Source organism: Nansenia antarctica, assembly GCF_963989245.1.
Source record: "Nansenia antarctica genome assembly, chromosome: 1".
Taxonomy (NCBI): domain Eukaryota; kingdom Metazoa; phylum Chordata; class Actinopteri; order Argentiniformes; family Microstomatidae; genus Nansenia; species Nansenia antarctica.
The window spans coordinates 12064895-12090697 of NC_137674.1; positions in this window are offsets into that span (position 1 = coordinate 12064895).

Consider the following 25803-nt stretch of genomic DNA (forward strand, 5'->3'; position numbering starts at 1 on the left):
CACCATTATCACAGTGCGGTGCGCTTACCCCTCTTATGGTTATGGAGGAAACATTGTTGTTGTTTTTCGGCTTAAGGGCTTCAGTCTTCTTTATCAGAAGAAGAATTGAAGCAGTCCACTCAGGGTTCAATTAAGGCTCTATGTCATTTTTATCTCCCTGGCCAATTGTAAAGTGGTTTTGTCGACGATGTTGGACAAAACCTCTGTGTGTAGTTTTTGAGTATTGATTTTACTGTATTAATCTGTAAGATTATCTGGGTTCACCGACCTAGATAAAGCATCTTTTTGGGCAAAAAAAGAATTAGGTTTACTGCATAGTAAATCTTATTTACAGACAATAAATTAATTATCTACTGTATCTATTCAGCCTTTGTGTGTGTGTGTGTGTGTGTGTGTGTGTGTGTGTGTGTGTGTGTGTGTGTGCATGCATGTGTGTGTGTGTGTGTGTTTAATAAGTAATGTGGAGCCGCTTAATGAGAGATCATATATAGTTAACGGTCACAATAAAGTGTTTGTTTATGGAGGAACGGATCGTCTCTGGTTTTAATTTCCACTGTGTGACTCATACTGAAGGATATTACTTCTCACTGCACGCACACACACACACACACACACACACACACACACACACACACACACACACACACAGTAACTGAGGTTGGGAGCCAATAAATATGAATGTCTTTGTGTGTACACAGTATTTTCACATTTAAACACTGAGACATTTCCCTGAGCCAGATGAGAGACCTCCCATGGCCACCAAGGCTCTAAAGAGGGATAAGCTCTATTCACCAAATATCATTCTTAGTTAGAGCTTTTAATAATGTGCAACAGGGTACTACAAAAGAGTGAGTGAGTATGTGACTGTGATCAGAGATGAATGGTTGAGATTAGGCCTATATTCTTCTTAATGTTGGTTTATTGAACAGACTGAGGTTTGCATCAATGATTCTTTATCAATTGTCCATATTAGAGAGTTTTTGGCAATAACAGTGGAGATGAAACAGCAGGGTGTGTTTGTGCATCGCAATGGCGTCTGCTCACATGTCACTTTAGCACTCTGTGGGTCACCGCTCCACTCGGAAAAGCTCCTAACACACTACCACAGACACACACACACACAAACGTGTGCACACGCACACACACAAACACACACACACAAACACACACAAACACACACACACACACACAGGAACACACACACAAACACACACACACACACACACACACACACTTCTCTTCTGTCTGCTTCCGCCAGGGATGTGGTTAGCGTGTGTAAGCATTGATTTCAAGTCATGCCAGGCATGTGAATGAACCAGATGAATGGGAATTATGTAAGGAGAAAACATGGCGTGTAATCTACCAAAGCTCTCCATGCTCAGACACACACAGTAAATGAAGATGGATGAACACTAAGCTTGGACTGGCAGCGTCAGTTAGCTCTCCGTCAAGCTGATCATCCCCTATAGAAGCAGCAACTTGATCTGGCCGTTATCGGGCTGGTCCGAATTCGTCCGGGTCCGTCAGTGCCTGCTGGGATAATAATGATACTCTTACACCCTTAACACTAGAACAGCCGTGCCTTTTTTACCTACTATTAAAAGAGGCAAATGACACCCTCTTTAAAATGCTAACCTGCTATTTACACACAACGACCACCAGTTGGCCGCTTGTAAATTAGCCTGCTTCCTACACAGAAAAACACAGAAAAATAGCTTCATATTAGCTTATCCTGATGTGATTTTGAAAATGTAAAGGTACTGGGTGGTAGAACGCACATATATAGGTCATGAAAGGAGGGTCCTGAAATTTGATCGAGTGCAAAGATATAAAACATTTCTTAACTCACCTCATGGCTGTTCTAGTGTTAAACACACATGCATGCAGTCACGTAATTGTACACAATGTTGCTTCAGTACCTCTACATGTCTTCAGTACCTCTACAGGTAGCTAGACAACTATACACTAGACAAGCATACCTAGCCGTACAGTACTGTATTAAAGCATGGTACTGGAGGACATTGGGAAAAGCTCAACCTAGTTGTTACCTGGTCGGGTAACCAGCCGACACTAGTGGATGAATAGACACCATAGTTCACAGAAGAGATGTGTGGAGGAGTCTGAGGACAATGGGTGACTGTGCTGTACTGTGGGTGTCAGGGGGAAGCTGGAGGGATAGTTGTGTGTACGCCAGGCCTGGGTTTTCCTCTATTAAGATGGTGTGTAGATTGTCTGGTCCAAGGATTTAACAGACATTGCCTCATCCCCAGCATAGGGTAATCTTTGCTGACTGCTCTGCTCTTCGCTATCTCTGAGAGGCACAGATAGAGTGACTGAGAGAGAGAGAGAGAGAGAGAGAGAGAGAGAGAGAGAGAGAGAGAGAGAGAGAGTGTGTGTGTGTGTGTGTTTGTCCTCCGACTCCAGAGCTTTACCTAAGAAATTAACCACATCGACCGTGAGCCAAGCTCAGGCCCCTGACAGAGAGATGCCCCTTTGTAAATGATTGATAATTCACACGACACAATCAGTTTTATCCTTCCAACCTAATCGATATGCTTGAATTAAACCTGTCGCCCCAATCTCCAGGCATCCTATCCAATTACACTGACAATCGATGCTCTCAAACGCTATCAAGAGAAGAAGATGGGCCGAAAAGAAAACAAAAAATAATCCAATAACGGGACATAACATTGTAATCTCTGTCAGACACACTGACATTAGAATACAAATACTTTGAAGTCCCTATATTCAATTATCTACAGTATAATCTGAGATTCTATTGACTGGATGAATCTCGAATCAAAGTGAGCTGTTGTATCATGTGAACCACAGAGTGAACCAAAGTTCTCACCAGAGGTGATTCAAAGGCCACACAGTAATCAATCTGTTTCTCCTTCTACAAACTCCCCATCTCTGTGTGTCATCCGTTTAAGACTAGCATCTATTAGCTATGGTCGATACTGTTAAACGAATGAAGTGTCATCGGTTTCATTCATGTGAGTCATGTCCCAGATCAACAGTGGGAAATTAAAATAGATTCTCAATCTATTATGTGAACTGAGGCAAAGCCTCGGGATTCCATCTGTCCTTTAAAATGCTGCTGTAGTTTATGGCCGGATATATTGACTGTGGGATTTCAGCCTGTGTGCGCGTGCGTGCATGTGTGAGTACATGCGTATGTTTGTGCGCGTTTGTGCGTGCGTGTGTGACAGTGATAAGTGGGCTGCAAATCATATTCACACAGACAAACATTGCAAACAATGGCCAGATTTTTTTTCACATAATCATCCCTATGCCACAGGAACTCTCAAACCCTAAGCCTTGACATCTAATGTGTTGATTACAGTACATACTCAGGTTGCTGATTGTAATCTGGTGTTGAGGACTCAGATAAGAATACTTGGATGTCACTCTAGGCCCCATTGGAACCTCAGAGTGGTGGTTTATGACAGGGAAAAAAAGGTGTGACCCCCCTCAGATGTGCTTTATGGTTACCAGATTGTGGTTGCAATTGTCAGAGATTTATTCTAAGTGCCACATTTCAATTGGCTTCACGATGTGCTTACTTTTCACAAGCTATGCAATTGACGAGGCCTTTTTCATGATAGTCAGATGATTCCTTAACCTGAAAGTAATCTACGGGCCAGGAGAAACATGACTATTCACTTGAAATAGCCAATGCTAACTTCCGTTACTTGTGGCCACTGCTAACAAAAAAGGTGCTATGGAAATACTGACCTAATTAAGAATTTGTGGCCAAAATCACCACAAATGAACATGTAACCAAGTATTGGTAGATTTGGTTGTGCAAGGTCCCCTATGTGACACGGTCTGGTGAAATGGTCTGCATGTTGGCAATTCTCAAGTCGCACACTTTTTTTTGGGTTTAAGTGTTGAAGAGCCCACTCAATATAACAAACACCAGTTTTAGGAAGTGTTCAAAAGCAAGGACTTTGTGATCATCTAATTATGTTTAGTTATGTGTTTTATATTTTTTTTAAGTAATTTTTTCCGAGTGGGGCAGTCCCACTCATATTTTTCATTTTTATTGACAGATACAGTAGAGTTTTTAGACAGGAAGGATGGGTGAGAGAGAGGAGTGATGACATGCAGGATATGTCCCCGGCCGGAATCGAACCGGGGACCCTGTGGTTACATGGTCAACGCTTAACCGGCTACGCCACCTAAGTGCCCCTAGTTATGTGTTTTAAGCATGTTGCTGTTCTATCAGCATGTTGTGTTCCTTCTTAGCTGATATCTAGCTACCAACGCGATGGTTTCAATGTATGACACATCATTTGAAAGCTTACACAAAGCTTATACAAATCTGCACTCATAATCTTGCTCTACTTGGGGACTTTTGTCACATACTGGTCTGGTCACATGTAGACCAAAAGTACTTGTCCCCCACATTTAGACCAAAAGTACTTGTCCCCCACATTTAGACCAAAAGTGGCTCAGTAACAACAGGGCGTGTTGTTTGTCGTCAGGACTTGACAACTATGACGGCAAATCCCGATAGAGAGACATTTCACCCAGTGACAATTCTGCACAACAGTTCTGCACAATGAACACGTCATAACAATATTTGACACTGCACTTGTGTCTGCCTGACTGAGGCATCGAAAACAGAATCAGTTTAAAAGTAATGTGTCCTACTGTTCACCTTATTATTTATGAGAATACATTTCATAACATGCAAGTATTGTTTAATAATTACAGATCCAATTAAATATGATTCCCGATTAAACTGTACAACATATTTGAGGTGTTGTTTTGCAAAAACAGATATCTCTGTTTGTATTTATTATTCAAAATCGTGTTAGGGTTTTATTAGATTAGATTCAACTTTATTGTCATTGACAGAGTAGAGGTCTAAGACAACGACACGCAGTTCAGCATCTAACCAGATGTGCATAGTGCAAAAGCCATGAATGTATGGACATGGTGGGACAGTATACGGTATTACAGTGAGTATAAGTAAATTAATATAAAGTCAGTATAGGTGCAATGAATATGAATGTAAAAGTCAATATATTTGTATGAATATCAATATGATATGTACAGTAAAGATATATGTGCAGTGTGATATGTACAGGACAAGGGCGAATATATATATTATGTACAGTTAAGATGTGCACATGTCTTTTTAGCATGTGTAGCCGTACAGGATATACTAGGACCCTTGAGTACACAACAAGAGGAGGCGATATACAGTATATTGCAACCATAAGTTTATTAACAATTCATAAAAAACACCTGCACCAGGATCAGGACGAGTAATATTAAAAGTATAAAATCAATCTCTACGGCAGAGTGGTCAGGCGGCACCAGTCACAGCCACTATGCTTTGGGACAACGATACAGTTGGGCCCAGTTTGGCTCCCCCTGATGGAGAGTCTGAGTAATGCTGCTCTAAAATAACACTGCACACAGTAAACCACAACAAAACCGTATCACTGCAAATACACTGCAAAACGTATCACTGCAAATACACTGTTAAATAACGTATGGGGTAGGCTGTACCCAATAAGGCATGCGAAACACTGCACACTGCAGCTGACTACACTGGTCCTACCGGAGCTATACTGTTACCTCCAAGCGGGCAGCCAAGACTAGGCTTCTAACCGGAACTCTGCTAAAAATACTAGTATACCTAAAACTACTAAACCTGATGGTGAGGATAGTTCGAATGGATAGCGCCGCCCACTCAACGCCCAACCCACAGTCTCGTCTAATCGGGAGAGGGGTGAGGGGGAATCCCAGCACTTCAGTGTCAGTGATGTCGCTCAGTCTTGTGACTCTCGGTGGAAGTCCAGGGAGCGGGTCGTTCGCGATAGGCGCCCGTGGATAGGTGTTGGTCGTTCCCGCAATCCTCACTCGTCGCCCGGCGTTCGGCGATGGTTGGCTGGTCCGGTGTGCTGGTCGGCTGGTCCGGTCCGGTGCGCGCTGTAGTTCAGGAGAGGGAAGGATAAAATCAGTCGTCAGGCACATACAAAAGGAGAAAACCGGTGTTGCTCAACTCACACACAGGCAAGGGTAGTACGACTTCCCTTTACTGTGATGAATTGAGGGCGTTGTATAAAGTCTCTCGTGTGGCGTGGAATCGTAGGTCCGTTCCCGTCGTTCGAGCCCTCAATTTCGCCGGTGCGTGGAAGGAAGGTCGGGCCTCACGTAGAACGGAAGCACCGGCCTTTATACTCACAATCATGGGAGTGATTGTGATTTGGAACACCTGTGGAGAAGCAGATGACGTACACACAAACACTCATTCGCACCACCACACCCTGACACGCCCACTCATTCATACCTGTCATTCCACCCCGCTTCATTCGCCCCCCCTTTACACGTGGTCGTCCCGAGCACGACTCTAGTCAGTCTGTTTCGACCCTTAAGGTGAAAACCGTGATGGAGGGTTGCCACGATTGGGGCGGAGTGAATACCGCCGTGAATCGCCTTGGTCTGCCCCGAGTTGGTGCTCTGGGGCCTCCTGAGGCTGGGCAATTGGGGCAGTCGGAGCCGGTGCCATTGCTGGAGGGAAGGGTGGTCCTTGGATTGGACTTGGTGGTCCAGATGTACGGCCGTGTCGAGGCGGAGCGGGTGGCTGTGGCTGGACCATCCACCTGCATGGCCAAACGGGCTGCGGTTGTCCATGTTGAGCACGATCTGGATTGCTTGCTGGAAGATTCATACCCTGGTCGTCCCTCATCGGCGAGTCTCCTGGGCATGGCCTCAAGTTGTTGCGGTGGATGGTTCGGATGGGGCCGTCTTTCCCTTCTGGTCGTATGGCGAAGACTGGCTGATCCGATAGCTGGGAAACCACCACAAAAGGTGTTGGGAGCCACCGGGGGGCTAGCTTCCCTTGTGCTTGGCGGCGAAAGTTCCTCATCAACACCCTCTCTCCTGGTAGCAGTGGTAAGCTCCGTGCGTTCCGGTTGTAGTTCTCCTCGTTCCAGTTGTTGCGCCGCTCTACGTTGTTGCGAACCGTGACATAGGCTTGCAGAAGGGCTTGATGATGTCTTTTGACCCACCCGTCCAGGTCGTCTCTCTGTTGGGGCGGTGCGACTTCATGGAGCATGTCCACTGGAAGCCTGGCGTGGCGGCCGAAGACGACGTAGTGGGGCGTCATGCCTGTGCTTGCATGGGTGGTGTTGTTGAAGGCTTGTAGAAGTGCAGGGAGCTGGGCTGGCCACTGGGCTTGGTGCTTGGCTTCAATCGTACTCAGTAGCGAGAGGAGTGTGCGGTTGAGCCTTTCGCAGGCCCCGTTGCCTTGTGGATGGTAGGGGGTTGTTCTCACCTTCTGGCAGCCATACATTGCACAGAGTTGCTGCATCAGGGCCGACTCAAATGCTCCCCCTCGGTCCGTAAGAATGCGTTCTGGACAGCCGAAGGGAAGGATGAGCGCAGTCCAGAGGGCTTTCACTGTAGTAGCAGCCGTCTGGTCCTTGGTGGGGACTGCCAGCGCATAGCGAGAGAACAGATCTGTGATGACAAGAATGTATTGGTAAGTGTCAGCAGGCCGTCCGAGGGTCAAATAATCTATGGCTACAGTCTCGAAGGGATAGCTGGATAGAATGGAACACAGAGGTGCCTTTGGCTGTGCACCTGCTTTTCCTACCACACAAGTGATGCACTCTGCTGACCAAGCCCGGGCATTTCTGCTCATACCCGTCCAGTAGAATCTCCTCCTTAGCAATGACATCATTCGGTCACCGTTTGGATGTCCTGCCGCCTTGTGGTAATCCTCCCACAGGGCACGAGCTTGGGATTCCGGGACAACGATCTGTTTCACTGGAGCGCCCGTGTCTGGCTCAGTCACATGTCTCACCAGGATCCCCTCGCAGAGCTCTAGGTGCGCCCATTCGCGGAGCAGGCAGCGGAGCTGGGGGGACAAAACTGAACGATCAATAGATGCAGGGGGCTCACCTTTGGTTATCCAGGCCTGGAGCAGTCGAAAGTCGGGGTCTCCCATCTGTCGTTCCCTCCATAGCTCCAGCTCGGAGGATTGGCTCGTAGCCCCGGGTGAGGTGGATATGGTGGCCCCTACGATGGCGCCCGTCGCCTCCCCGGGTAGTCGTGACAAGATGTCAGCGTTCTGATTCTTCGCCCCAGGTCGGTACCGGATCTCATACGAGTAGTTGGCAAGTTGGGCTGCCCATCGCTGCTCAGTTGCTCCAAGCCTCGCCGTTTCGAGATGGACCAACGGGTTGTTGTCGGTGAATATGGTGACCTGCGCGCCCCACAGGTAATCCTTGAATTTTTCCGTGACGGCCCACTTCAGTGCCAACAGCTCTAACTTAAAGGAGCTGTAGTTCTGGTCGTTGCGTTCGGCGGGGTGGAGACTACGACTTGCATATGCAATGACCCTCTCTTTCCCCTCTTGGACCTGGGACAGGACAGCCCCGAGACCATCCAGGCTAGCGTCTGTGTACAGTCGGAATGGGAGATGGAAGTCTGCGTAGGCCAGGATGGGGGCGCTGAGGAGGGCCTGCTTCAACTTGTCGAAGGCCACCTGACAAGCGGTCGTCCATTGGATGGGGGCTGCGGGCCTATTGGCTTGGCCTTGGAGGAGCTGGTGGAGTGGGGCTGCTATCTTGGAGAACCCCTGGATGAATCGCCGGTAGTAGCCTGCAAAGCCAAGAAAGGACCGCACCTGCTTGACTGTAATAGGTGGTGCCCAGTCGCGGACAACAGCAGCCTTGTCGGGATCTGTCGCCACCCCCTGGCCACTGACTATATGTCCAAGGTAAGTCACCTTCTTCTGGAACAAGTGGCACTTGCGTGGCTGAAGCTTTAAGCCGTGGTCGTTGAGACGAGCGAATACTTGTTCTAAGTGTTGCAGGTGGGCAGTGAAGTTGGGGGAGTAGACGATTACGTCATCGAGGTAGATGAGAAGATGGTCGTAGACCTGGGCCCCCAAGCAACGCTGCATGAGCCTCTGAAACGTGGCCGGGGCATTGCAGAGGCCGAAGGGCATCCTGTCAAATTGGTAGAGGCCGAAGGGCGTGGTGAAGGCCGTTTTCTCCTGATCTTCTGTCGCCACCTCCACCTGCCAATATCCGCTAGCCAAATCGAGGGTTGAATACCATTCTGACTTGGACAGGCTTGTGAGTGACTCTTCGATTCGTGGCAGTGGGAAGGAGTCTTTGTGGGTCACTGCGTTTAATTTGCGGTAATCCACACAGAATCTCCAAGACCCATCCTTCTTCTTGACGAGGACCACTGGGGCAGCCCAAGGGCTCGAGCTCTCCCTCACGACTCCACTGTCCAGCATACCCTGCAGCAGTGACCGGAGCTCTGGGTAGAGATTTGGGGGGACGGGGCGGTAGCGTTCCCGTATCGGGGGAGCTGTGCCAGTCGGAATCTGGTGAGTGATGATGGCTGTCCTCCCAAAATCTTCGTCGTGTGTGGCAAATACGTGCGACCACTTCCGTAGCAGGACTTCCAGTTGGGCTTGTTGATCCCTATCCAGGCTGTCGCCCTTTAGAGCCAGGGCTGGGTGGTCCTCACTTGCAGTCTGTGCAGTGTGCTGGACGTCCACCTCAACCGCCTGGGGGCCAGCGCTGCGCAGCGTCAGGGTCGTCTTCCCCCTAATCTCGTGCTGGTCGACTTGGGTAACGGTGGCTAGGGGGCACCGTTGGGGCAGTTCAAGGGGGAAAGGGTTCGGGTTGCAGATGCGTAGGGGGACTCTCCCCCCTCGGGTCCAGGCCAGCGACCTAGCCACCCGCCATTTCCGACCGTAGCCGTCCAGATCCTCCAGCAGGACAGGGCAATCTGCCAGGCCAGCAGCTTGTGGTACCTGGGCCCAGATAATTGTCTCTGTTGAGGGAGGCAGCACCACGGGGGGCTGTCGCTGTAGTCTGGCCACCCCCTGTAGTTCCACTCGAGTGGTTGAGGCCTCAGCCCTCTGGCAGGCCGCAAAGGCCACGTCCCACAACTTCTCTGCAGAGGGGGAGAAGACCGATTTAAAGGCTGCAGCCCCAGGGTGCCCACCCTGAAAAATACTGGCCCAGCAATCCGTTACTACATTCATTCCTAGCAACCCATACTCAGTATTGATACAGTCGTCACGAACAATAACCACCCCCTTTTTCTTCACCTCTATACCCCCAATGTTGAAATCGAGTACGGCGTAACCCACGTAAGGGATGTTAAGTCCATTGGCTGCTTTCAAGGCCAGCCATGATATGCGGTCGGGGTCACTTATGCATTCCTCTCCGAAGTGCCGCTGAAATAATGTTTGGCTCATGAGTGTGACTTGTGAACCAGTGTCAAGGATGCATGGAATGGTCTTACCCTGGACAGTCACTTCAATTTCTGGGCACCTTCCTACCATGGCGGGCCTTTGTGGGGGCGCAGTTGGGGGCCCCTCCCGGTTCACTTGCCCTGTTGTGACCGGGGTTGCCGAAAATCCTGTTGTGGCTGTCGGCGAGGGCAGAACCGTTGGATGTGTCCGGCGTCCCCGCAGTCACGGCAGATTGCACGGCCTTGGCCGTCCCACTGGTAGTGTGATAGCCCCGGAGGCGCCGACTCCAGGCGCTGACGTTGGGGGTTGTTCGGTTGCGGGCGCCAGAGTGGTTGAGAGGCTGCAGCGGCTGTTGGGGGTGTGGCAATTGGTGCTGTGCTCAGGCGTTCCTGCAGCTCGTCTACCACAGACTTACTCAGGAGGGCCAGCTGTTCTTTAAGCTCTTGGCGCAGCTCCTGGCGCAGCTCTGTCCGCAAGTCTTCTTTGATCTGCTGCCAATCAGGAGTTGTTGGTGGGGCTCTCCTAGATGCAGGGACAAACACAGGGTAGGCTTGAGCTTCTTCAGACCCTGCTAACTCTCGTTCCAGTGCTCGTGCCTCCCGACAAGTTTCTGTGAAGGTGGTCGTCGAGTTCCTCCTGAGCTGCCGCTGTAGCTCTTGTTTCATGGGTACGGGTCTCAGACCCATGACGAATTGAGTCCGTAGTAGCTCGTCGTCCGACCCCTGATGGGGGTCTTGAGTTCTCCAACTGTGGTGCAGTTCCCGCAGTCGGAGGGTGAATGCCTTCACTTCTTCTCCAGGTTCTTGTTTGCAGTTAAAGAACTTTACTCGCAGCTGTGCTACTGACTTCTGTCCCCCATATAGTTTCTCTAGCTCCTCTAAGATCTTAGCGTCAGTGTTACGCTCCCCTGCAACTAACAGCGCCACTTCTCTTTTGGCATCTCCATCTAATGCGCTCAGCACAAAATCGACCCTTTGCTGTGCATTTAGCCCCTGGGCTCGAATACATGCCGCAATCTGAGTTTTCCACTCTGAAAACTTTGATGACTCTCCTCCATCAAACCGGGGCACCCAAGGCCCACCCATAAACCAAGGCATAACTACTGCTCCCTGTGGCTGCCCGCCAGCATCGTCAACGTCAACCATCTTGCTATGTAGGTCAAGGGTCCTGCCGACAACGCCAAAATTGTAGCCGTACAGGATATACTAGGACCCTTGAGTACACAACAAGAGGAGGCGATATACAGTATATTGCAACCATAAGTTTATTAACAATTCATAAAAAACACCTGCACCAGGATCAGGACGAGTAATATTAAAAGTATAAAATCAATCTCTACGGCAGAGTGGTCAGGCGGCACCAGTCACAGCCACTATGCTTTGGGACAACGATACAGTTGGGCCCAGTTTGGCTCCCCCTGATGGAGAGTCTGAGTAATGCTGCTCTAAAATAACACTGCACACAGTAAACCACAACAAAACCGTATCACTGCAAATACACTGCAAAACGTATCACTGCAAATACACTGTTAAATAACGTATGGGGTAGGCTGTACCCAATAAGGCATGCGAAACACTGCACACTGCAGCTGACTACACTGGTCCTACCGGAGCTATACTGTTACCTCCAAGCGGGCAGCCAAGACTAGGCTTCTAACCGGAACTCTGCTAAAAATACTAGTATACCTAAAACTACTAAACCTGATGGTGAGGATAGTTCGAATGGATAGCGCCGCCCACTCAACGCCCAACCCACAGTCTCGTCTAATCGGGAGAGGGGTGAGGGGGAATCCCAGCACTTCAGTGTCAGTGATGTCGCTCAGTCTTGTGACTCTCGGTGGAAGTCCAGGGAGCGGGTCGTTCGCGATAGGCGCCCGTGGATAGGTGTTGGTCGTTCCCGCAATCCTCACTCGTCGCCCGGCGTTCGGCGATGGTTGGCTGGTCCGGTGTGCTGGTCGGCTGGTCCGGTCCGGTGCGCGCTGTAGTTCAGGAGAGGGAAGGATAAAATCAGTCGTCAGGCACATACAAAAGGAGAAAACCGGTGTTGCTCAACTCACACACAGGCAAGGGTAGTACGACTTCCCTTTACTGTGATGAATTGAGGGCGTTGTATAAAGTCTCTCGTGTGGCGTGGAATCGTAGGTCCGTTCCCGTCGTTCGAGCCCTCAATTTCGCCGGTGCGTGGAAGGAAGGTCGGGCCTCACGTAGAACGGAAGCACCGGCCTTTATACTCACAATCATGGGAGTGATTGTGATTTGGAACACCTGTGGAGAAGCAGATGACGTACACACAAACACTCATTCGCACCACCACACCCTGACACGCCCACTCATTCATACCTGTCATTCCACCCCGCTTCACATGCACTTCAGGGAACTTTATATACAGTGCTGCTTGAAAGTATGTGAACCCCTTGTGCAAGGGGTACGTACACAAGGGATTCACATACCTTCAAGCATCACCGTATAATACGTGAGAGATAATATTTCGATTTATCTTACACAATGGTAGCAATTTCAAAGCGTTTCTCCAGTTTCATCCTTCTGCTATCGGAGTCGCAGTTGCTAATTTCTCCAGTTTCTGTGCGTACACATGGGTTTGAGTGTGTGGAGGACAGCACATATTCACGCCAAGTTGTTGGTTTTTTAAAATACCATAAACATGTTTTTTTTGCGTACGCAATGTTTATAAATGACCCCCCTGATCTGGCCCACAATTGTCTGCTGACTGGGTATGGTTGAAAGTTGTCTTCATTATCCTGTACCCAAGCGAAGCCCTTTGAGATACAGTACAGTGTATCTATTTTACAACGGACACCCGGCAAAGAGATGAAAGCATTTGCATTCATTTACTCCAGAGTCCAACAACTAAATGCAATATTTCGCACCCGATTTGGGCAGCTATTTTCCAGCTTAACTACTCTAGACTGTTTTTACCTCATGAACGTAGAAGATTAGCATTATTGTTAACCTGAGATGGTTCAGTGGAGCTCAGAACGCCTCTGTCATCTCACAGCAGCTCAACACTGGAGCCACACAGACTGTGACATTTCTTACCCAGAGGACAATAAGGAGACTTCACACACCGTTGATGGGAATGTCAGTCTCTCTCACTGTCACACACACACACACACACACACACACACACACACACACATCCACACACACACACACACACACATCCACACACACACACACACACACACACACACACACACACACACACACATACATACACACACACAGCGCAGCATCAGTCTAGACAGCCCTCTCACCACCTGGCCTTAGACAGACCTGGCACCGCCTCGCCACAGATGGCTTACTACTTACACCCCGAAGCATTTAGAGAGACACAAACACATAAACAGACTCACACACACAAGCACACACACACATATACACATGGGCGTCAGCAGCTTTTTGAATGTGGGGGGGACACTTATTTTTCGGGGGGTCTGGGGGTCCTCCCCCCGAATTTTTTTAAATAGTAGATTCAATTTCCTGCATTCTGGTGCGTTTTACACCCAAAATAATCTCCCTCTTTCTTTGTTTTTCCTTGGAGCTGGCATGGTCTGCAATTACTGACTACTATTATGTTTTGGTTTAACTCACAGAGGCCTGACACTGACACGTGGCACTTTTTAGGTACTTTATTAAATATGAAGATTCAAAAAGAATCAAAGAGTGAATTAGAAAAGAATGAGGTAACTTTGAGTCAACAAATTGAATAAAAAGTTATGAGGAAACATAAAATATGTACCTAGGCTACTCAGAGCCTATTACAATCAAACTTAGCCCTCTTCAGTGCATTGCAGAACATACAACTATAACAAACAAAACAAAAATCAAAGAGTGAATTAGAGCTGTCTCCACTGCCCCTGCCTGCTGCCCCTGCCTCTGACTCACTCTCACTCTCAACCACCTATATCAGGAGAAATGGGGATGCATTGAGCACTTGTTCATATTGTTTTTCTCTAAAAGAACATTTGACATAGAAATACAATCATCAATACAAAAAATACAATCACAAGCATTTTAGAAATAGAAAAATAAATGGAACAGGTGTTTTCTTCTTATTTTTTAACCCTAGCTCAAGCAATCAGATGCAAAATTGATTCTTTGGGTGGGTGCAATGGCCAAATTAAATAGTGCAAATGCTCAGGGCAATGAACACGGGCAGGAGATGCAATAATGACAGGACAGGTAAGCACTGTGAGGTGTTTGTCGCCATTCTGTGCTTTTGATGACATTTCGCCTGTGTCTGTTCTGCATTTAAACATGTCTAACCGCACTAGTAATGCCTAACAAAACTGCTAGTGCCATATAGCTGATCTAGCTCGTATTTGGTTGCTAGTAGGCTATGCTAATTCTATTGCTAATACAGAGAATGTCTCATAAGGTGCTAACATTCTTATCAGAAAAGCTGGCTGTGTTTGACCTTGGGAGAACGCAATGTTGCTGTTTGGCCACTCACGGGAAAACTTGGATGACTTTGACTTACTTTTCTCTTCTTAGAAAAAAAAACATCCTTATATCCATCTTGGTGGATGATCTAAATATCGTCTTGCCTCAGTCTGAATGTTTTGAATCTGCGTGCGTGTCTGATGCTGCGTGCCGTTAAAAACAGAAGTAAAACGCGGAGTGGATTTCTGGATATGGGCAATCCCCTACTCATAAAGTGGAACGGATTTGATTGTGAAGCAATGAAAATAACGCTGACCAGTCATGCAACATATTTTTGATGGCAAATGTGGGGGGGTCCAAACGACCTTGTTTCAAAGGTGGGGGGGACACGTCCCCCCCCAAATATATGGTGGTGACGCCCATGCATATACATGTATAATGAATGTCATTACACTACGCCATTCTATGTGTCAGGGTAAATACAGCTAGATTCCAAATTTGCAGGTAGTGTAATTTGGGGAGTGGTTGGGGGTGGAGGTAACCATTACCTGCCTGTGAAAAGTGTGATGATTTTCTCTGTTAGTTGTATTGAGGAGTACCAACATTTCAAATATGCATATCTTCTTCAACTTGTATGACACATCATTTGAAAGCTTACAATCTGCCCTTTCATAATCTGTCAAAAACTCTACTTGATGCCTTTTTTACCAGACCCTGTCACATATGTCTAACTTGAATAAATTAGCAGGGGAATGTCATATTTGGTCTGGTCTTGATTGAAAGATTGAACAATTCCATTATAGAAAAGATGTCAATGTAAATGTCCTTATCCTGTTATACTATGGTTTAAATGTGTTGCCTTTAGAAGAGGACAATGAAAATCAGCGTTCTATTCTTTATAACCCAGTAACTTTTTGGACCGTCTCCATATTTGAAGGCTGTTTAAAATGACTGGGTTACTGGTAATCTTCTTAACATCCTTTAAACCAATAGAGGACAGATTTCAACTCATAGGAAAAACATCTGAGGCTTCTAATCCAGCCCATGAACCCATGTTGGAAAACCATTGCTTAATCTGTAACACACACACACACACACACACACACACACACACACTCACACACTCACACACTCACACACTCACACACTCACACACTCACACACACACACACACACACACACACACTCACACACTTACACACTCACACACACACACTCACACACTCACACACTCACACACTCACACACACACACACACACACACACACACACACACAAAGTAGGGCAATGTAATGAAATTCACACCTATTACTCACTGAGGTCATTAGCCTGCTGGTAGGAGGACCTGTGTTGCGGCCCTAAGAATCAATACACTGATGCCACTGGCCGCCATTAGCTAAAGATATTTATGTCTGTTTGGAGAAGTAATGATAGGGACAACGTAAATACAACGCCCTCGCAACGTCACTGAAACGCCCCCCTACTAAATAAAATATAGAGACAGGGATGTGTAGTTGATAAAGGGACTGGGGGTAGAAAGAAAGAAAGAAAGAAAGAAAGAAAGAAAGAAAGAAAGAAAGAAAAAGTATGTATGCTCAATCAAAGAAAATAGAAACCTAAGAGTAACAACTTCACAACTTCAATAATAACAGTTGAATGACATCACAACAATCTCTCATGGACAGAGGACATGCAAGGGTCAAACACAGAGGAGGAGGAGGAACAGAAGATGGACAGATGGAGAAATGCCAAGCTTCGATCGTTCCAGAATGATAAAGGGACCTGAAATGGACACGGTTGCAGGACTCTAATTAGCAGTTGCTAATTCTTGTTGCTAATGTTTGCTAGTAATACCCCTGACAACTCACCCTTACCTTAACCACTTCAAAGCTATAGTATAAAGACATTACAGTTTTTTACGATTGCTAACTCACCATGTTCAATACTGAAACCACAGTTTCACAACTCTTCATACAGTCAGCAGAGCAGAAACCCATGTGAACAAAACTGTGACTCTTTCTCTGTGATTTGTGCATTGCTTTCATACAGAATGCATTCAATGACTACGTTCTCCAAATGCCATAACACTTCTCTCATTCAAACTCCCCCACTTGCAAAATACTATGTATTTGCAACACATTTTTTCATTGCTAACATACTGTGTTCAAAACTCTGAAGAACACGTTCAAAACTGAATTATTTGGTGCAATTTTGCAGTAATCATATTCCTATCATATATGGCAGAAAGCTCGCAATAAACAGTTTTTTTGCACAGTGTTTGAGTGTGCAGATGCTGTTATTTTGCACTCTATTGATACTCTTCAGTTCCAGCACCTCAGCAAAGTCTGATAACGGATGAGCGGTGGTATTTTCACTATTTGCAGTAATCATATTGAAATGTCTAGAAAATATTACAGTAGCAGAATATATACAATGAAATGAAATAGACTAGATGCATTGCCAGGGAAGACATTAGATGTGACCAGATGCAGACCAGAGGGTGGACCAAAACCCTCAGGAGTGAGACATTTTTGGTGTGATTGCTATTGTATTGTAGCCCTGGAATTTCAGTTTTTCTTTTTTGTTTGAACTTTGCATCTTCCACTTTATTTTCCACTTTTCATTTTCCACAAATGTAGTGTACTTTGAAGTAAATGTACCGTAACTTACTTTCTGCAAAGATACTGAAAAAAAAGGATAAACGATAGAATACAGTAAAGCAGGGGTCGGCAATTAGGTTTGGCCTCGGGCCCAAAAAAAATGTAGCCACTAGATGGCGGGCCCGAACATAATCAAAGGATAATTTGTAATTAAAGTAATTGATTGTTAAAAAATGTGACACGTTCTAATGCTTTGACATTTCTTTCGAGAAATGTACACATCGCTAGTCAACTAACACAGCTTGTTTTGTGAGCCTGCTAACAATGTAAAGTAGTGTTATAATTAACTAGGTAGCAGTCCAATCCATTTCGTTGCAGTATTAGGCTTGACTAGCGAGTTTGTGTTGTGATTCTCAACAACGTTGAAACGTAGTTTCACCCTTTTCCATAGTTTTGAATAATAAATGTGTGGACTGACGATGTATCGCAGCCTAACTTATTCTAATAATTATTTAACATACTTTTATTCTGAATGATTCCCCCCTCCTCCAGACAAGGTCACATTATTTATTATTGGATTGGTTGTTTGCGTGTCGGGTGAAGTTAGCTAAACATTTAACCTGCTAACTAGCAAGAGATACATAATGTCACTCTCCAAAGGTCTAAAGAGGAAAGTTGACGGTGAAAACAGGGCATTTAAAGAGGAATGGACAGCGAACTATACGTTCATCCTACCTGGTTTCATCAATGCAAAGCCGTTGTGTGAGACTCACATTTGATCTGTTCCTCCACCAGCACACCTGATTCAAATAATCAAGTACAAACCATAATTGCTTTGCACTTGATTAGTTGAATCAGGTGTGCTGGTGGTGGAACAGATCAAATATGTGGAACGGCTGGTGGTCCCCGAGGAGAGTTTTTTTCTGGGGTCCCATGTCATCATCACTGAGCACATTTTGAACACTGCTTTCTCACTCCCAGATTATCCACCTTGTTCTATCATTTCACTTTAGCTCTTTCTTAAGATCGTTAATCGTCTTCTTTTCACACATCTATACTATTCACTGTTTCAGGTTATCTCATCGCCATGGTGTCTGAAAGCCATATGCCATGTACAGTATGGACATGTCACTTTGTAGATATTACGGCCTTTAAACCCACATTATAGCAGGTTTTAATTTAGTTATATTGAATTTAATCAGAATGACCAGTGTATAGGAGATGTTATTTTCTAACTTACATTTTGCAATTGAATAATTTACGTTTTGGATATGCATATTTCCAGGGTCAGTTTCTCTGTTATTCTCACATGGACCAAATATTGACACAAGGAAAATTATGAATGCTACTGCTAACAGAAAACAGTCTACACTGTTTGTAGAGGGGAAACTATACTGCTTCTAGTAGGCTACATCTTTTGTGCAGTTTAAGACTCATTTTTTCATGTTTTGTTTCAGTCTTACCAATAAAGAGCATTCCATATGATGTGTTTGTGTTGGTTTTGTACTTTTGTACAGAAAAATCTGAATTCATATGCAATGTATGTAGTGGAAATTGCGGTAATACTACAATGATGACAAGATTAACATGGTAACGTCATGTTCTTCATCTACTCAAGTCTTGGTACAATGAGATGTGTTTGATGGCTAAAACCTGACAGCAGGGGGAGACAAAGAGATTGCTAGCGTTCAAAGCTGAATCCATCCAGTCAATAATATGAATATGACTTCTACTAACAACAAACTCATGGCTCATATAACATTAGTTAAATACATAGGTGTTTCTCTTCATACCTTCACTCCAACTAACTTGGAATCGTTCCTGTGGAGTTGGGATTTAAATTCCTTTAAAATTCCTGAGTTCAATTTGGACAAAGGAAGGAAAGCTAAACATTTTCCTGAATTGACTGGAATGTATTAAACTAAATGACTTTATGTATCCCAGTGGGTCAATTGTACTAGGCATTCGAAGTGGCAGCAAACATTCAATATAATGTATATGTTACGGTACATGTGGGAATACGGTACATGTGGGAAAACTAGGCTTCTCTTTGATTTCGTTTATTGTTCTCTTGCCATTTGCCTAAAACACATGTTGTGTGTCCAAGTAATGATGCCGTAGTTGCAAGTAATGATGCCGTGAGTTGGCGGTTTTTTGATGTGTGTATGCGCGCTCGCAACAGCGGAAGCAGCCGTCCGTCCGAAGTGCGAAGAAGTGAAAAAGAAGTGTTGTGAAGAAGTGTTGTTTATAAATCAGACCTTCGTAGATAATTTGACAACGTAAAGTCTTAAGGTGAGTTTACACATTCACATCTCTTGTGCAACGTTTTCCATCATTATTAGCCAGCTAACATTCGTTAGCTATGAGGCTAACGATTAGCTAGCTTTGTGTTAGCCAAGCCACTACATTTAGGCTACTCCGTTCACGGGTAAGTCATATATCAACAAAACTAGGCTACACTTACCAACAGTAACTGAAGTGAGCTTATACTTTTATTACATACATACATACATACTGATTCACACATTAAACCCAATGAGCCCAGGAGCCAAAACGAAACAAAAGAAACACTTAACACTGGCGCGAATCACCACTCTCCCCCTCAACGCAAATTAGCATGCTACTAGCCTCAATGCTAGCGGACATGCAAAGTTCGACAGAATACACCCCTCAGTGCTTAACAATACCCCTACAAAACTGTATCAACTAACACTTAATATTTATATACATCTGGTTCTCAAAACGTTTACCTTCTTGGTGACTTTACATACCTGTTTTATGTACTGGCAACCTCTCATACCAGGTACTTCACCCCGGCTTCACCAGTCTAGCTAGTCAACAGCCTTCTCACACTCTATCAATAACAACAGCCCCCAGACAATAATGTGTAACTAGCTAGGTAATATATATCATCATAACTAGCTAGGTAGTAATATATATCATCATAACTAGCTAGGTAGTAATATATATCATCATAACTAGCTAGGTAATATATATATATCATCATAACTAGCTAGGTAGTAATATATATCATCATAACTAGCTAGGTAGTCATATATATAATCATAACTAGCTAGGTAGTCATATATATCATCATAACTAGCTAGGTAGTCATATATATCATCATAACTAGCTAGGTAGTCATATATATCATCATAACTAGCTAGGTAGTCATATATATCATCATAACTAGCTAGGTAGTAATATATATCATCATAACTAGCTAGGTAGCTACAGTAAGTCATATATATCATCATAACTAGCTAGGTAGTAATATATATCATCATAACTAGCTAGGTAGCTACAGTAAGTCATATATATCATCATAACTAGCTAGGTAGCTACAGTGGCTAGATAGTCTAATTCCATTTAGCATGTTTTTGTTGTTGTTGTTGTTGTTTTTAGTTCAGCTGTGGAGCCTGATTGCCATCGCAAACCCTTGCAGCAACAGATTAACACATTTTGTTAATTAATTTATCTGCATTATGACTATAGGATGGTGGGGGGGGGTGCTCAGCATTATACCAAACACAGTCCCAATTTGTGTGTTGATGAGAGATAATTTATTTGTTCTCTTTTACACCCTCATAGGAGTTCTGTAATGACCAGGCACAGGAAGATGGACTACCATCCACCAGGGGTCGTCCATCCCTCGGACAAGACTGAGACAGCAGGCCTAGTCTTTACACCCAGACCTCCCGCTGCTCAAAGACCACGCCTGGCCTCCACCCCTGTGAAAACTCTCTCCTCTCCTCCAGAGCCTGCTGAGGGTCACAAGGGGGTAACATCTGAAGTATCCGGGGGGTGTAGTTCCGCCTCCGCCCCCACCGCCGCATTCAGCCTCAACGAAAACCACATGGTGTGTCTGCCTCTCGTCCAGAACGGTCAGCTGTTGTGGGCGCACTCAGAGCAGACCCAGGAGCTGGAGGGCACAGAGAAGCTGGTGGAGGCCTTCAACGTGTTCCCCTACCTGACCCTGACGGAGACGGCCGTGCTCGCCCAGAGCTGCTCCCTGCACCCCGACCAGGTCCGAGTGTGGTTCATGGTCCGGAGGCTCCGCTTCGGCATCAGCTGGGACGGCGAGGAGATACGCGAGGTGCGCAGCAAACTGCTGCACTCCATTCCACCCCCCGACGCAATCGGCGGAGGGGGGGAAGGGAAAGGAGGCAGAAAGGGAGGAGGTGGCGAAGGAAAAGATGCTGGAGGGGCGAGTTGTCCTCAGGAGGGAGGATGTCAACAACAACAAGCACAAACTGTCAAACTGCCTCCTCCTCCTCCTCCTCCACCTCCTCCTCCACCTCCTCCTCCTCCTCCTCCTCCTCCACCTCCACCTCCTCCTCCTCCTCCACCTCCTCCTCCTGTCTCCACCTCCAAACCAGGGCCCCAGAAGAAGAAAAAGCCCCAGAGCACAAGTCCGTCCAAGCCAGGCCGGGGGCCGAGGAAGGCCTCAGCAGCTCAGAAGGCCATCCTGAGGCAGGCCTTCCTCACCTGCCAGTGGCCCACCAAGGAGGACTGCACACTTTTGCAGGCACAGACGGGTCTCACCCGCCATTACATAACCCGGTGGTTCGGCGACACGCGCTACCACGTCCAGCACGGCCTCGAGAGATGGATAAGGGAGGAGGATCGCTGTAAGATTATAGCTGAGGCCAAAGAGAGGCAACAGAGGAAGTCACAACAAAAATCTTAATTCACTGTTCATTCATTAATGAATGTGCCAAGGCCTGCCACCTCCTACAAAGAAGAGTAGCCTTCATGAGCACCGCAAAATAAACTGCCCCCTCCTTTTTTTATACATATTTAATTGCTTTATATATTGTATTTTATTGTAATGCCAATGGTATTTTTTGTGTAATAGTTCAAGTGTAATAGTACTTGAATTTACGTTTTTAATTTATATTGCTATGAATTGTATTGTGTCTCACAACTCCATGTGAGTGGTCCTCAACTTTTTAATGCACCTTTTGTTGCTGTTCTTTATACCATACCTGTTTGTTGAGGAGTGGTGTCAATCTATCTATCTTCATTGTTTTAATCTTCATTCACTGTTCATTCATTGTTTTAATCTTCATTCACTCTATTGCCTCCAGACTCACATGTTCTTTCTCTTTTCTTAATGAATAAACTGTTTTTTCCTTGTTCTGCAACTATTTCTCCTCATTTATATTTTGTGAGCTGCATCATTGTCAACAGATGAACTACACAGATGAAATCATGTATATAAGAGAGTAGGAGATGAATGTAATTTAAAAATGCCATCTTTGTCCATCACACATTATATCATCACTGTGTTTAACATGGTACAATTGATAGAAAAAGAGGATTATATACACATCAAACATATTTGTATTCTAATTTGTACAACCAACTTTTCTACATTTTACATTATACACCAGCAGCATAATGTGTTAAGCTTATCATACTCATTGTACATATTATACTCTTAGTATTCAAAATATTACTCGAACAGAAGGTTGCCACGATTGGCACAAGTACATGTTGTGATCAGCTCCACATCTTATCTTCTATTCTCATTCGACCTGATGAGTGATTAGCCAATCACAGAGGGTTAGGGTTAGACACTCCCCTAATTCCAGTACTCCATAGAGCCTGCCGGCTGGGGCTGCCAGGACTCCGCCCCCTCGATGATCCGGCGAATCACAGAAGCAGCGCTGATCATAATATGACCAGCTGCTTGGAGGAGGGTGGAGGCAACACGGAGGGCTTCTCTGAGAGAGGAAGAACGTGAGTGAATCAGTTGAATATACAGGCAGTAATTAGTAAAAAAAAAAAAAAGTTCAATACCCCCCCCTTACACGCACAAAGTCACACCATATCCTCTGCTCACCTGACGGTTTTCTTGGGCCCAAGGCATTTGAAGTCTGCACTGACTGAATACCAGCCCCTGAAGGTGGCCTTCACGCTCAGAGAACCAAAGAGGTCCTTGGGGTTCAGTCTGTACAGGTCAAAGGTCACACGTGCGATGTCTTTTCCTGTCCGGGGCTTGATCTGATCTTGGGGTTTGGAGTAAGCCTTTCCCTGAGGGTTTGGTTGAGAGAAACAAGGCTTTAGTTTAGACCAGGGGTCGGCAATTAGGTTTGGCCTCGGGCCCCAAAAAAATGTAGCCACTAGATGGCGGGCCCGAACATAATCAAAGGATAATTTGTAATTAAAGTAATTGATTGTTAAAAAATGTGACACGTTCTAATGCTTTGACTTTTCTTTCGAGAAATGTACACATCGCTAGTCAACTAACACAGCTTGTTTTGTGAGCCTGCTAACAATGTAAAGTAGTGTTATAATTAACTAGGTAGCAGTCCAATCCATTTCGTTGCAGTATTAGGCTTGACTAGCGAGTTTGTGTTGTGATTCTCAACAACGTTGAAACGTAGTTTCACCCTTTTCCATAGTTTTGAATAATAAATGTGTGGACTGACGATGTATCGCAGCCTAACTTATTCTAATAATTATTTAACATACTTTTATTCTGAATGATTCCCCCCTCCTCCAGACAAGGTCACATTATTTATTATTGGATTGGTTGTTTGCGTGTCGGGTGAAGTTAGCTAAACATTTAACCTGCTAACTAGCAAGAGATACATAATGTCACTCTCCAAAGGTCTAAAGAGGAAAGTTGACGGTGAAAACAGGGCATTTAAAGAGGAATGGACAGCGAACTATACGTTCATTCTACCTGGTTTCATCAATGCAAAGCCGTTGTGTGAGACTCACATCTTCCCTGCTCACAATGTTCCCTTTCTATACATGCGAGTCATCCTTTTCCTCAATGAATGTGATAAAGACGCACGAGAGGAATCGATAGATGCATAAAAATAAAAATAAACTGCCTGCGGATTAAAGTGACGTCAATATCACCAGATATCAAGCAAATTGTGACCGATGGGAGATGCCACTTTTCACATTAAGTGAGTACCAAGCCTGTCGTTATTGTATTTAATAACCTAATTGTATTTTGTATATTTTGAATGAATGGCTTATGGCTCATTGTAATTATTATCCCTAATAGCGCGTTTGCTCTGTCGTTTCAGGAGCATAGGCCTACCACCACTTTTGCGCCGATTTTGTTGTTTGTTTTTCAGAAAATTAAACTGAATTTGCTTTGTTACTGTTCATATGTGTGTTGCAGTCACATACGTAAACATTACGTTTGAATGATTTAATGAGCTGATGTTATTTTTTTCAAACCACACCGCATGTCGGCTATTTCAGCACCACGCCTTGTCCACCTGCTTATGATTCTCTCTGAGGTGACTCATTAACTTCGGTGCACCCCGCTGCCTGATTGTCTGTCCCTGTGTCATTCACTCTCAACATGAATAAAAGTACAATAAGCATTATTCAGGTGGTGGTAGATTCTCTATTCGGACATTATAGGCGCGGTGTGGGACTGTCGGTCCGATATTGTAAAAAAAAAAGAAAAGAAAAAAGGGGATTCTCAAAATAATCTGCTGGGCCAAATATTATTGGTGACGGGCCAGCAATGGCCCACGGGCCGCCTATTGCCGACCCCTGCAGTAAAGGATAGAAGCAAAAGATAGGATAAAGGATAGAAGCAAATTGCAGCATTTCTGATTCATTCTTGTTGCCTAATACTTTACAATTGTACAGTCAACTATTCTGTCTATGATTACTATAAATCAAACCATTTTTATAATGAAATATTCATTCTTGTGAAAATCATTCAAACTATGTAATGCTCCCTGTTGTTAGTATTTTGTAAGTCAGAATGTTATGAATGACAGTGTATGCTTCTGAGTGAACATTGTTGACAGTGTGTGGTTGAACGAACTTCTTTTGAGACATGAATGAAGTCATTGGCCAACATGAGTGTTACGAATGCAGACTGTATGAAGAGTTGTGAAACTGTGGTTTCAGTATTGAACATGGTGAGTTAGCAATCGTAAAAAACTGTAAGCAATTATACCGGTGTGTGTTCCAGACACACATGCACACACACACACACACACACAGACACACACACACACACACACACACACACACACACACACACCAAAACCTTCCTAGAAATCACTCGCTTGTAATTTCTGAGAAATTCTGTTGGCTGTCAGCCCTGGTTGGGTTGCTTGTTGGATTATCATGTTTCTATATTTAGTAAATATTGATGAAGGAGGATCATTCTTACTCATGTTGGGCTTTAAGATAAACCAAGCTGAGCTGCCTACCAGCTCAGTGGCCTTGCTGTTAGAGTGTCGGCCCTGAGACTGGGAGGTGCAAAGGAGTCTGGGAAGTCGAAAGCGTTCAGGAAGCGGGAGCTTTGAGATTTCTGTTTGTGAGATTTGAGGTTAATGTTTTTGTTTTGAGTGAGTGAACGAAAGTCAGTTTATTGTTGTGTACTCCCCCCCCCTCCTTGCTGTCTGTTTCTTGTGTAAGGAGTGTGGGAATAGGGAATATCGAAGTGTGAGTGTAGAGAGGAAGAGGAGTAGGAGGAGAGTGCACTCTTGGTGGAGACGCAGGGGGAGGGAGGGGAGGAAGAGGTGATGGAAGGGGAGGGAGGGAAAGAAGAGGTGATGGA